Genomic DNA, 12016 nt, shown 5'->3' with positions numbered 1-12016 from the left:
TAGGCTATTTCATTTTTTATGCATAGTGAGTGAGTCCCATTTGAGAACATCCATAGCAAAGTTGGCTGTAAATTGAAAGGAGTAAGAAAATTTATTACAAAAATATTGACCCAAAGTACTTAAAGGACTCTTGTTATAGAAAAGTTTAGGCTTCTTCTTCTTGAAAGAGAGGAAACCTATTTGAGAACAACCCTAATTTTATTTCTCCACACTACAATCTGCCCTACAATATAGTTTCCCCCAAAAGCTTTACTCTTTTTTTTGTGATGAATTATCTCTGTCATAAATGTATCACTTACTTTACTTATAATTTGAGAAACAACGCATACATAAGAGATCCCTAGATGCCTTCTTGGGGATTCTATTTATTTTAATTTGTCAAGCTGGAATGATAAATATGTACTTTTGAAAAAAATCAAACAAGAAAAGAAAGAATAAATACATCAAATTGAAACCACATATAATACTCCATTTAGATAAAAACAAAAAATCAAACGAGCGTAAAATGCCCAAGCACGCCTACCATAAACATACGAAAATTAAAATAAAGAAACAATTAAACTTAAATTGTAGAGGTTCTCCGGAAAATGGAAGAACCTCTCCAAAAAATTAGTGCATGCTGCTTAATACAGCAAGCACACGGTATTCTTTAGTAAAAGGCGAAAGAATAATTCGCTATGTGCTTACTGTGCAGCTTCATGAATCACATAACTCACCCTCTGCAACTAGATATACAAAAGAGGACAATACTCTCTGCACTGCCATTCCGATGTGGGAAACAAATAACAATTACCAGAAGCCTCCATTCCGACGTGGGATACAAATAAAACAAATAACAATTACCAGAAGCCTCCATTCCGATGTGGGATACAAATAACAATTAACAAACGCTTCCAAACTCAACTAAGCCACGATACTGAATTTACGCATATCTTCAGTCTTCTTCCCCACAAGTAGAAGCTAAATATTATAAGAAACATTAAACAAAATGTACACAGTAAGTTGCAAAACTATAATTGGTAGGGGGCCGCGCGAACGCAGGCCCCCACTGCCACAAATTACGACGTAGGCTCGACCGCTTTGAGCCGACCTTAGGCGAATGCCCCTCCCACGTGCAATGGAGGTCACCAACCCAGGCCATGGACCTTATTGATCGCCCATTGACCCCGTCCAGGTAAGTATGTTCCCCTGTTCCCTTCCGCCTGACTATATACATGTTTTGCTGCTCCTATTTTGTAACTCCCCGATGTGGGATAGTATATAGTAGATAATACACGCATTTAGCCCAATCGATTTCGGATAGGTTGTTTGAAGTTCGAACCGCCGCTGGTTTCAAACAGGCGGTTCCGGTTCAAACCGTAAACCGCCGGTTCGCCGCTGTTTGCGGTTTAGAAAATGGCGCCGAGGACACAGTCACGGCGGCTGAGCAGCAAGGCGAAGAAGAAGGGGGAAGTAAAAAGAAAGAGGATGGATGAAACGGCTGTACGGCGGCTGTCACACGTGAATGGGGGGTTTAACTAGGGCAAAATTATAATAATTAAATTTATATTTATAAAAAAGAGTAAATAATTATTTATAATTTTTAAAATTAAAATAATATTTATTTAGGGTGTGTTTGTTTGAAAGATTTGGAAGAATTTATACTATTTATACAAATTTTTCTCTTAAAAATATCAAATCAAAACTTATTTTTTTATTTTATATATTATATTAAAAATTTATTTTACATTATCACATCAATATTTGTTTATATTACATCAATATTTATTTATATCACACTATACCACTATTTCAATTCAAATATTTTTTACTATTCAAATTACAACTCAAAATCTAAAACTCCAAACAAACGCACCCTTAGTTCATTCTGAAAATATATATTTACTAGTGTACAACGGTGCAGTGCACGGGGTGGATGATGAATTAATTTTCTGTTATTTTATTTGTACATTATTATTTGTAAAACAGTAATGATAGGTATATCTTTTACAGCACGGATTGTATGCTGATCTGAAAGTTGATCTCTACCCTTGATTAGAAAAAACATCATAATTACTTAATTATCTTTAATTAATAAATGGTTATGATTGATTCAGTAAATGCTTAAATTAATTTTTATATCAGCACATGATCCTTTTTTTTATTTTTTATTTTTATACAATATTATACTATTTATGTTCGGCTCTAGGGTTTCATTTACTTTTTGCAAGTTGATTTTTTAACATTAATTATTACATGAAAACGTAATACAAATTAAAAAAAAAAAAACAAAAATACTTATATTAGTGTTTTATAATATTATTATAATGATATTTGTACAAAACCATTATACAAATATAAATGTATTTTTAATATTAAGGGTGTGTTTGTTTGGGGGATTGGATTTAATTTCTACTATTCATCTCATTTTCCCCCCCAAAAAAATATCAAATCAAACACGTATTTTTCATTTTTTATATTATACTAAAAATCAATTTTACATTCAAAACATCACATTAACACCTATTTATATCACATCATACAACTATTCAAATTCAAAATTTTTACTGTTCAAATCCTAATTCAAAATTCAAACCTCCAAACAAACATACCCTTAGTATAATAGCGCAAAAAGTAAATCAGACCCCTCTTAGAGCCGGAAGCCAAGAGTATATCTTATTGAATATATATATATATATATATATAAAATGAACACATCGTAAATGTTATTGTTGTTACTAAAAAAAATTTTAAAAAAGATAATTGATATAGTTAATTTTATCGGTATTTTACATTAATATGCTAATATATATTTTAAAAAATAATTTGCATAATTGTTAAATAGTTATTATCACTAAAAATAATAGTAAATATGGATATTATTAAAATGATAAGTGTAAAGTCATAATTGATAAATATATTCAAATGTTATATTCGTTTCAATTATATGTACTTTTTCTTTTTCATCCATTTTATAGTAATATGTATTTTTTATATTTTTATAATTGTGATTCCACATCGTTTTTAATAAGATATGAATAAAGTTAAAATTAAGATATTTAAGTATTTATTAGTTATTGAATAAATACATTTATTATTCTTTTCATATATGTACCAAACAAGTTTGAATTCGATCATAGTCGATTCCGACTTTAAAAGAGTTCGGGGCAAAATAAAAATCAAGGCTCTTAAATATATATATATATATAATACTCCCTTTGTTTCTTTTGAAAGGGTCATTTGAAGTTTTGTAGTAAATTAAAAAATAATAATTCATCCGTCCCAAATACCCTACAATATTTCTAAATATGAAATAATTAATTATACTTAATCTTTACCCCACATTTTTTCTCATCACATCACCAAAATAAAAAATATATATTTATCTCTCCATCACATCACCTGATCTCTAAATTATTTATTTAATATTATTCACCTAAAAACTCGTGTCAAAACAAATGTTGCACCTTGTTTGAGATGGAGGAAGTAGTATTTTATTAGTTAGTGAAAGTGTTTAAAAAGATTTTGACATTTTTGTCCTTTGACTTTTTGTATAAAGTAATTGTATATCTAATAGGTATGTTTGTGATTTAACTAAAAGTTAATGGTATTTTGATATTAGTGTATGATTACATTTTCTAAAATAGAAAATAGATACTTTGAAATGAGAGAGATGAAAATGGTAAAAAGAGTAATTTGAATTGGAACGGATGAAGTTTTTTTTTTTTGCCTATAGTAAAATATAAATAATAAGAAACATTGTTTTTAGTATTTTTTGATGCAAAAACACATCAATAATAATAATAATTTTGTCTAATACTTATTTTCTTTTTAACGCAAAAAAATAAATAAATAATGAAAAAAATAATAAAAGACCTCTATATATAAATGATATGGGCACGGATCTCATGCTGATTTGACCAGACCAACATGTGTCGTGAAGGTAAACAACATTTTCTAATACATATTGCAGCGTATTTATAATGCAGCATATTGATTATGGGTGTGTTTGTTTGGGGGATTTAATAAGATTTCTACTATTCATCCAATTTTTTCCCCCCAAAAACATCAAATCAAACATCTATTTTTCATTTTTTATATTATACTAAAAATCAATTTTACATTCAAAACATCACATCAACACCTATTTATATCACATCATACAACTATTCAAATTCAAAATTTTTACTATTCAAATCCCAACTCAAAATCCAAACCCCCAAACAAACACACCCTATATAGAAATCAATGTTGTTCACTTTCATAACACATATTGATCCGGTTAAATCAGCATTGTGTTGATGTGACCAGATAAGCACCGGATCCATGCCCAAATAATATACTCTATTATTTTACCTATAATAGAATATAAATAATTAAATAAAATAATTTTTTCTAGTATTTTTTCGATAAAATATCAATAATGGTATTATATTAATTTTGTATAAATAATTTTAAAACAAAAATTAGGGCTCCTTGAGTATGTATAAATGATATATTTTTTTAATACAAAATGTTGTATATAGTATTTAACCATCAAACTATATTCCTCTTCAAATAATTGTTATATATAAAAAATTGTGTATATAACATAAATAAATAATAGACTCCTATTTAGATTGAGCCCTGGGCGGTGGTGTCCATTCCGTCGGGGCCCAAGGCTGGCCCTGAATTCGATAATATATACTTTTTTGTTTACCAAATATATGCTTATTTCGGTTAGACGTAGGTTTAATGAGATTATAATATTCTTTATGTCCCATGAATAGTAAAATACTTTCTTTTCGATACGAAAATTTAAGCATAGAATATTAAGTAAAATAAATTGAGAATTAGTTATTGTGATGAGAAAGAAAAATATAAATTTATTTTTTTATTTGAATGATACAATGTGATAAAATGTAATTAATTATTTTTTATTTTAAAAATATTGCAAAGTATGTGGGATATACCAAAATAAAAAATATTGAAGAGAATATTATATTAGTTGATGGTGACATAAAATATAAATATTTTGGAAAATATATAACCAAATCAATAAAATAAGAAAAAAATTTATTTTAAATTAAGTGGGTAAGCAGCTATAGAATTTTTGCAAATGAGTGTGATAAAAAATTTCACAAACCCATTACAGAAGCTTGTTCGCTTTTTGTTAACAACATCAAACCAAACTAATACACAATTCAACATGAGAAGTAAAGAATGCCTACATTCCAAATCATATTTATTATCAAATAAACTGGAGTACGGAAGGGTTGGGGTGGATTTTATACCTGACACGCCATGATCACAGAAGATTCAAAAAATATGTAATAACATATAAATCAACTAGGGGAAAGTCACCGTCTTCTCACATGAACACTCACATAATATCTCAATCAAGTTTAATGAATATATAACCAAAAGTTGTAAAATAATACAATCAAACCAGAGAAGAATCAAGGTTGTAGATCATATAAAAGTAGGTGCTTTCCAAATTCCTCATACACCAACAACCAAGAGGTAGATATACCGAACAAAAGTACCTATGTAAAAAGGAAGAATGACAAAGACTAGAATAACAATATAAATGATGAAAAACAATAAAAGTGGAGTAAAAAAACAATCGATATAGAGATTGATTAGAGAAAAAGAAAAATAGATCCGTTATATGATGCAATCCAAATGACCGCATAAACTGTGTATAAAAGGAAGTATTTGAGTGATTTCGAGAGCGGCAACGAATTTTTACTTTGTTTGTGGAGGCGCGTAAATAAAAGAGGAAGTTTGTCCGGTACTACCCAACATCTTAAAATATACTATATATATATACAAAATGTATATATATATACCACATATATACACACTTTATATATATATATCATATTTTGTTTGATGGGAATTGGATGGGCCTGGACAAAAAATGGGCTGATGATCGTGCCTTTTTAAACACTTTTATTTGTGTTTGAAAGAATAAAAAGCCATTGTGCTTAATTTTATGATTTTATATGACTTTAATTAAAAAGAAAAAAAAATCTAGACACGTCATATTTATGATGACTTTGGAAGCTTTTTTGAGCGATCATTCTATTGCTCTAATATTATTTTGATTGTTAACTTTTGTAAAAAATTAAAGTACATAATAAAAATTTTATTGAATAAAAAAGAATAATGGAAAAACAAACTACTTTTTTCTTCACACTACAATAAGGTGAATCCACAATATAACTAGGGGACTTTTAATTTAAAATTAATTTGGTAGAATAATCATTTTTCTTATAAATCAAGAAAATTCTCACATTTTTTTAAATGAGACATATTCAACAATATTTATGAACTATTTAATTTATTTTTTTTTTCAATTGTAATACTTAAATAACAAGTTTAACCCACAAATCTTTTTTTTATAATTATTTAAAGGATAGCCTTATTTAAATTTTTTAAAAAATAATTATATAATTATTGATTTTTTACCTTATCCAAACCCTAACTTTTCACTAGGTTTTCATTTTTCTATTTTTATTTTTTTATTTTATTCAGAAGACGACATGATTCTATATCGATTTTGGTATCAATTTGATAATTTCTTTATTTTTTTTCATTTGGACTATAATTATAAGTCAAATTCATTTCTTCTTCAAACTCATTCCTTCTTCATTTAGATTGTAAAACTTTGGGAATTGATGAGCGACAATTATTTATATAAATATTATTGTTATTGGAGTTACAAATATCTGAAAAATATTACTTTGAAGAGAGTTGTCATGCTCAATAGACTATTCTAATTTATTTCTTTAATATTATAATAATAATTTAAATTGTGCATCTACTTCAAAAAAATAAATTTCCCTCTAAAACTTGTTTGTTTATTCGTGGGTCTCTGATTTTTTGTTTGAATTTTTTAATAGTAAAAAGTTAAATTTGAATAATTGTTTAATGTAATATAAATAATGTAATATTTTGAATATAAATTAAATTTGTAGTATAATATAAAAATGAAGAAAATAATTGTTTGATTCAATATTTTTGAAAAAAAAAATCCAAATAATAAAAATCTTAGTGTTAGACTCCACAAAAGAATCTGAATATTAATAATATGCCAAGCTTTTTATTTACACTTCTTTGTTTTTTAAAAAAAAAAAAAAACTACTTAAAATTGAAAACACATAAACCATTTTTATAAACATGAAAAATCAAACGAGCACACAGGCCAACCCCAAGCTTGCCTACCGTCATCAAATATCAACCAAAAGCAAAATAAAGAAACAATTAAACTTCGGACGCACGTGTTCATTGTAGAGATCCTATCATCATCATAACTTAAAACTTGCAAATACTAGGGGGCCGCGCGAACGCAGGCCCCCACTGCCACAAATTACGACATAGGCTCGACCATTTTGGGTCGACCTTAGGCGGGTGCCCCTCCCAAGTACAATGGAGGTCACCAACCCAGGCCATGGACCTTCTTGATTGACCATTGACCCTGTCCAGGTAAGTATGTAGTCCTGTTCCCTTCCGTTTGCTTATATACATGTTTTCCTGCTTCTATTTTGTGACTCTCACGATGTGGGATAGTATATTAGTATAGTATAATACACGCATTTAGCCCAATAATAGGCGATTCGAACCGTGTGTCGCGACTCGGGTTCAAACCGTAAACCGCCGGTTCGAAGTAGTTTGCGGTTTAGAAGGCGGCGAGACGAGACCGTCACGGCGGCAGAGAAGCAAGCGGAAAAAAAGAAAGAGGATGGAAGACGCTGGTGTGCGGCGGCTGTTAAATGTAAATGGGCTAATTAGGGTAAAATCAAAAAAATAATATTTATATTGATATTTATTTTTATGTTTATAAAAAAAATTAAATAATCATTAATAATATAAACAATAATAATAATATTTGTTAATTTTAAAAATATAAATTTACTTTTTATGTGAAATTAAATATAATATTGACAGTTCAAATAATGATACAATGCTAAAATAGGGTATTTGAAAAAAAAAAAAAAAAAAAAAGGAACAAACGGGAACACATGACTCATTTGTTCGGAAGAATTATTTATATAATGTAAATTATTACGTTATTAATAGTAAATTATAATATTATATTTTATATAAATAATGTTTTTGGTATATTAAAAATATGAATTAATATATAATTAAAATAATTTTTGAGTATTATATTTAAATATTTTTATTATTATATTCAATAAAAATATATAATATGAATATTATTTTATAAATATAAAATTTTATATAATACAAATAAATAGAAAATATTTATTTAATTAAAAGTAATTTAAATTAGTTTTATAAAAAAAATAAAGAATATTAAAAATAGATGAAAATATTCGTATATTTATTGAGGAAAAAGATAAAATTAAAAAATTTTAAGTGGTTCTAAGTTAAAATTTTAATTAAATTATTTATATTTGTTAAATATATTTAAAAAAAATAAATTTACTAAAAATAAAAATAGATTGGTACGAATTGAAAGTTAAAAAAAAAAAAAAAAAAAAGAAGAAGAAGAAGAGGAGGAGGAGGAGGAGGAAGGTCATTTGTCTCCAAAATAGAGGAAGTACTATTTTTATATAATTATATTTTTATCTTTATACTCCCTTATCTTCTAATTTTTTATTTTGTTTTAGTTCATCGTTAATTTATTGCATTATTAATCAAAATTTAATTATTATCCTTCATTCAATCTTTATTTATAATAAATATTATTAACTTTGTTAATTTTTTTCTCTTCATTTTAATAAATTTTTAAAAATATTTTCAACTATCTTACTTTTTAATAAAATATTTTTTTTTAATATTCGTGCGGATCCCAAATAAACAAATTTTAATGGATTGAGAGAGTATTATATATTATATATAATTATATTTAGTTTAAGTTATATTAACTATATATAATATATATGAGGATGGTACGAGTCTCCATAGATATATTTGTTTTTCAAAGTTTTGAAAATTTTTAATAAATTTGTTTTTTTTTATTTTTAATTATTTTGGATAAATTTTATTAATTACTATAAAATCAATTAAGATTGTTGTAAAAATTCATGTAACTATATATTTATATTTCTATTATATTTAACTAATTTTTATGCATATTTTATACTATTGTCATATACTCCCTCTGTCTCACATACCATGTCCACGTTGTTGTTTCTGTCCGTCTCACATTTCATATCAACTTTCGTTTTTTGGAAAATGATTATACACTTTAATCTCATTTTAAACTTTTTAATTTATTTTTTTTAATTTTAATTAAACTAATTAGTTATCTTAATTTATAATTATTTATATTATATGATAATTATTTTCACTAATAGCTTCTTAATTATCTACTAATTACACCCTCCTAAAATACCGTGTCTACAATGTAGCAGACACTGTATATGAGACGGAGAGAGTAATAAATTTTGTATTAACAAATTATTAAAATAATATTAATATTTTATTTGTATTCTATTAATATAAATTTTATATATTTAAAAAACATTATATGCTTATAAATAATTTAGTGCTCTTCTGTTCCAAAAATAGTGTCTATATTACTACAATATGATAATTTAGGTAGAACGTAACGAATAAGTAATTAAAAAATATATTAATAAATATAAGTAGATAATTAAATAATTTAATTAATATTATAAAATTTAAAATATGATTAAAATATATAATTTACAAAAAAAAATAAATGATAAATTACATGGGACAAACCAAAATTTAAATTAATGGACACTTTATATGAGACACATTGAAGTCCTATGTTACATATATATTTTTATAAATATGATTAAAGAATAATTTAATATAAAATATATAACAATGTTTAATTTATATTATTAGTTTATTAATATCATGCTAAATTTTAAATTTTTAAAATATACTCCACAGTCTATTTTGTATTGTCCTAATATATATTTATATATCTTCTTAGACAATTAATTTTTTTTTGTTATAAGCTGATAAATTTGTCTTTTATCTTATATATAGAAAAGAAATGAATTTTTTAAAAAAAAAACAAACAAAAAATACAATAATTATTGAATGTTCTAAATATAAAAATAGTACTTTAGTTTATAAATAGAGAAAATATTAAGTTAATAAATGTTAATACAAAGTATATAAAGTCAAAATATCAATTAATATAAATTAATATTTTGCAATACATAAATAATATAATATATATCAAAATTTATTTTATTTTATTTTTGTTCTTTCAATATGTTTACACTTTATAGGAGAAATATATACAAGAAAATTTGTCTTATGTTTTTTATTGAGATAGACTTTGCGCCTAGTATTCATAAATTACTTAAATTAATACTCCCATAGTCTTATTTAATTATATATATATATAATATATATCAATCATATAAAAATCATTCTTCTCGGTGTATGGTTTACGAAAAAATAATTAACATTGATTATTGAGATATTTAACATTTATTAGTGTTAGAAATTTTGGGGAAAAATAATAAGACTATCTTATTGATCATCAAAATAAGAAGTCTATACATAGGCAATACAAAGCAGACTCGATAGACTCAAATCTATCGAATCTAATCTATGAATAAGATCAAATATAGATATAAATCTATTAAATCTAAAACTGAATATCTAAAATATTTCAACAATTAGTTATTAAATAAATACATTTATTATTCTTTTCATATCTATGTATTAACAAGTTTGGATTCGACAATATATATCTTCCCGTCTACCAAATACATGCTTATTTGAGTTGAACATTCGTTTAATAAAAATATAATATCCTCTCCATTTATATGTTTTGAAAATTTTTTATTTTCGGTACAAAAATTTAGATTGATAGTTTTAAGCATAATAAATTGAAAATTAAGTAATGTGATGAGAGATAAAATATATATATATATATTTTGAGTGATGTGATGAGATAAAATAATAATTAATTATTTTTTATTTAAAAAATATTATAAGGTATATAGGATGAATCAAAATGAAAATTATTGCAGAATAAGTTGGACAAAGAGAATATTATATTAATTGATAGCAACATAAAATATGAATATGTTAAAAAATATATAAATGAATTAATGAAATGAAAATTCTTTTTGATGAATTAAATGTATAAATAGCTATAATATGTAATAAGTGTCCTAAAAAATTTCACACAGACAGCTCATACTTATGATGAATTTTGAACTTTTCTGCAGTTGCTCTAATTTTATTTCTCCACAAGCCCAACAATAATATTCTATTTTTCAGGTACTATTTTTCAAAAATAATAATAATAAATATTTTTTAATGAATTAAATTTAACTCAATTATTAATTTTGGCAAAATCAACAAATCAACATCTCTTTAACACTTATTTACAACAAATATCTTTAATTTCTAATTTACTTTTCAAAAATACCTCAAATTATCTTTTTATTTTTACCATTTTTTCAATAAAATATTCATTGTTGTTAATCTCCGTGTCGGACCAAAATATTATAATTTTTACGGACAGAGGAAGTACGATATTTTATACAAAAATCAACATAGTTATTATAAAAAATCAAATATTCAAATTAAAATAATTAGAATTTTATATTTTTGACACAATTTTTCATATAACAGAAAAAATCATTTCATCCTAAAGCTTTACTTTTTCTTTTTTTGATGAGTTATCTATGTTATAAATGCATCACACTCATTTTACTTGGGTCTTCATCTACGAATGGCTATAGCTTGAGCAACGTCCCAAGACGGCTTCTCAGGTACTCTATTTGTTTAATTTGTCAAGTTCAATGATAAACATAAGAAATCAGAAGAGCACTGCAAACCCAAGCTCCCCTACGCCTACCATCATCAAATAAATATCAACCAAAGCAAAATAACGAAACAATTAAACTTAGCATTGTAGAGGTCCTACATCCACAAGATGGAATAGAACCTCCCCAAAAATTGAAGTATGCTACTTAATGCAACAAACACACGGTATTCTTTAGTAAAAGGCGAAAGAATAATTCGCTTTGTGCTTATTGCGTAGCTCCATAAATATCAAACTGTACTCTCCTTAATTATA

General features: G+C 25.3%; 4 non-coding genes across 4 annotated transcripts; all 4 read right to left on the bottom strand.

The window, feature by feature from the left end:
- Positions 1 to 583: 583 nt before the first annotated feature.
- On the bottom strand, positions 584 to 696 carry LOC127255040 (U5 spliceosomal RNA). The gene has a single exon (XR_007839542.1). It is a non-coding gene; the product is annotated as a U5 spliceosomal RNA (small nuclear RNA).
- A 324-nt stretch (positions 697 to 1020) lies between these two features.
- Positions 1021 to 1182, bottom strand: LOC127255070 (U1 spliceosomal RNA). Its single transcript, XR_007839570.1, has one exon. It is a non-coding gene; the product is annotated as a U1 spliceosomal RNA (small nuclear RNA).
- Positions 1183 to 7295: 6113 nt separating this feature from the next.
- On the bottom strand, positions 7296 to 7457 carry LOC127255037 (U1 spliceosomal RNA). The gene has a single exon (XR_007839539.1). It is a non-coding gene; the product is annotated as a U1 spliceosomal RNA (small nuclear RNA).
- A 4412-nt stretch (positions 7458 to 11869) lies between these two features.
- Positions 11870 to 11982, bottom strand: LOC127255039 (U5 spliceosomal RNA). The gene has a single exon (XR_007839541.1). It is a non-coding gene; the product is annotated as a U5 spliceosomal RNA (small nuclear RNA).
- Positions 11983 to 12016: the final 34 nt, after the last annotated feature.

This window comes from Andrographis paniculata, unplaced genomic scaffold, assembly GCF_009805555.1.
Source record: "Andrographis paniculata isolate CXL003 unplaced genomic scaffold, ASM980555v1 Contig52END, whole genome shotgun sequence".
In the NCBI taxonomy this organism is placed as follows: Eukaryota; Viridiplantae; Streptophyta; class Magnoliopsida; order Lamiales; family Acanthaceae; genus Andrographis; species Andrographis paniculata.
The sequence above is the reverse complement of the archived record's forward strand: the minus strand, read 5'-3'. Positions and strand labels throughout refer to the sequence as shown.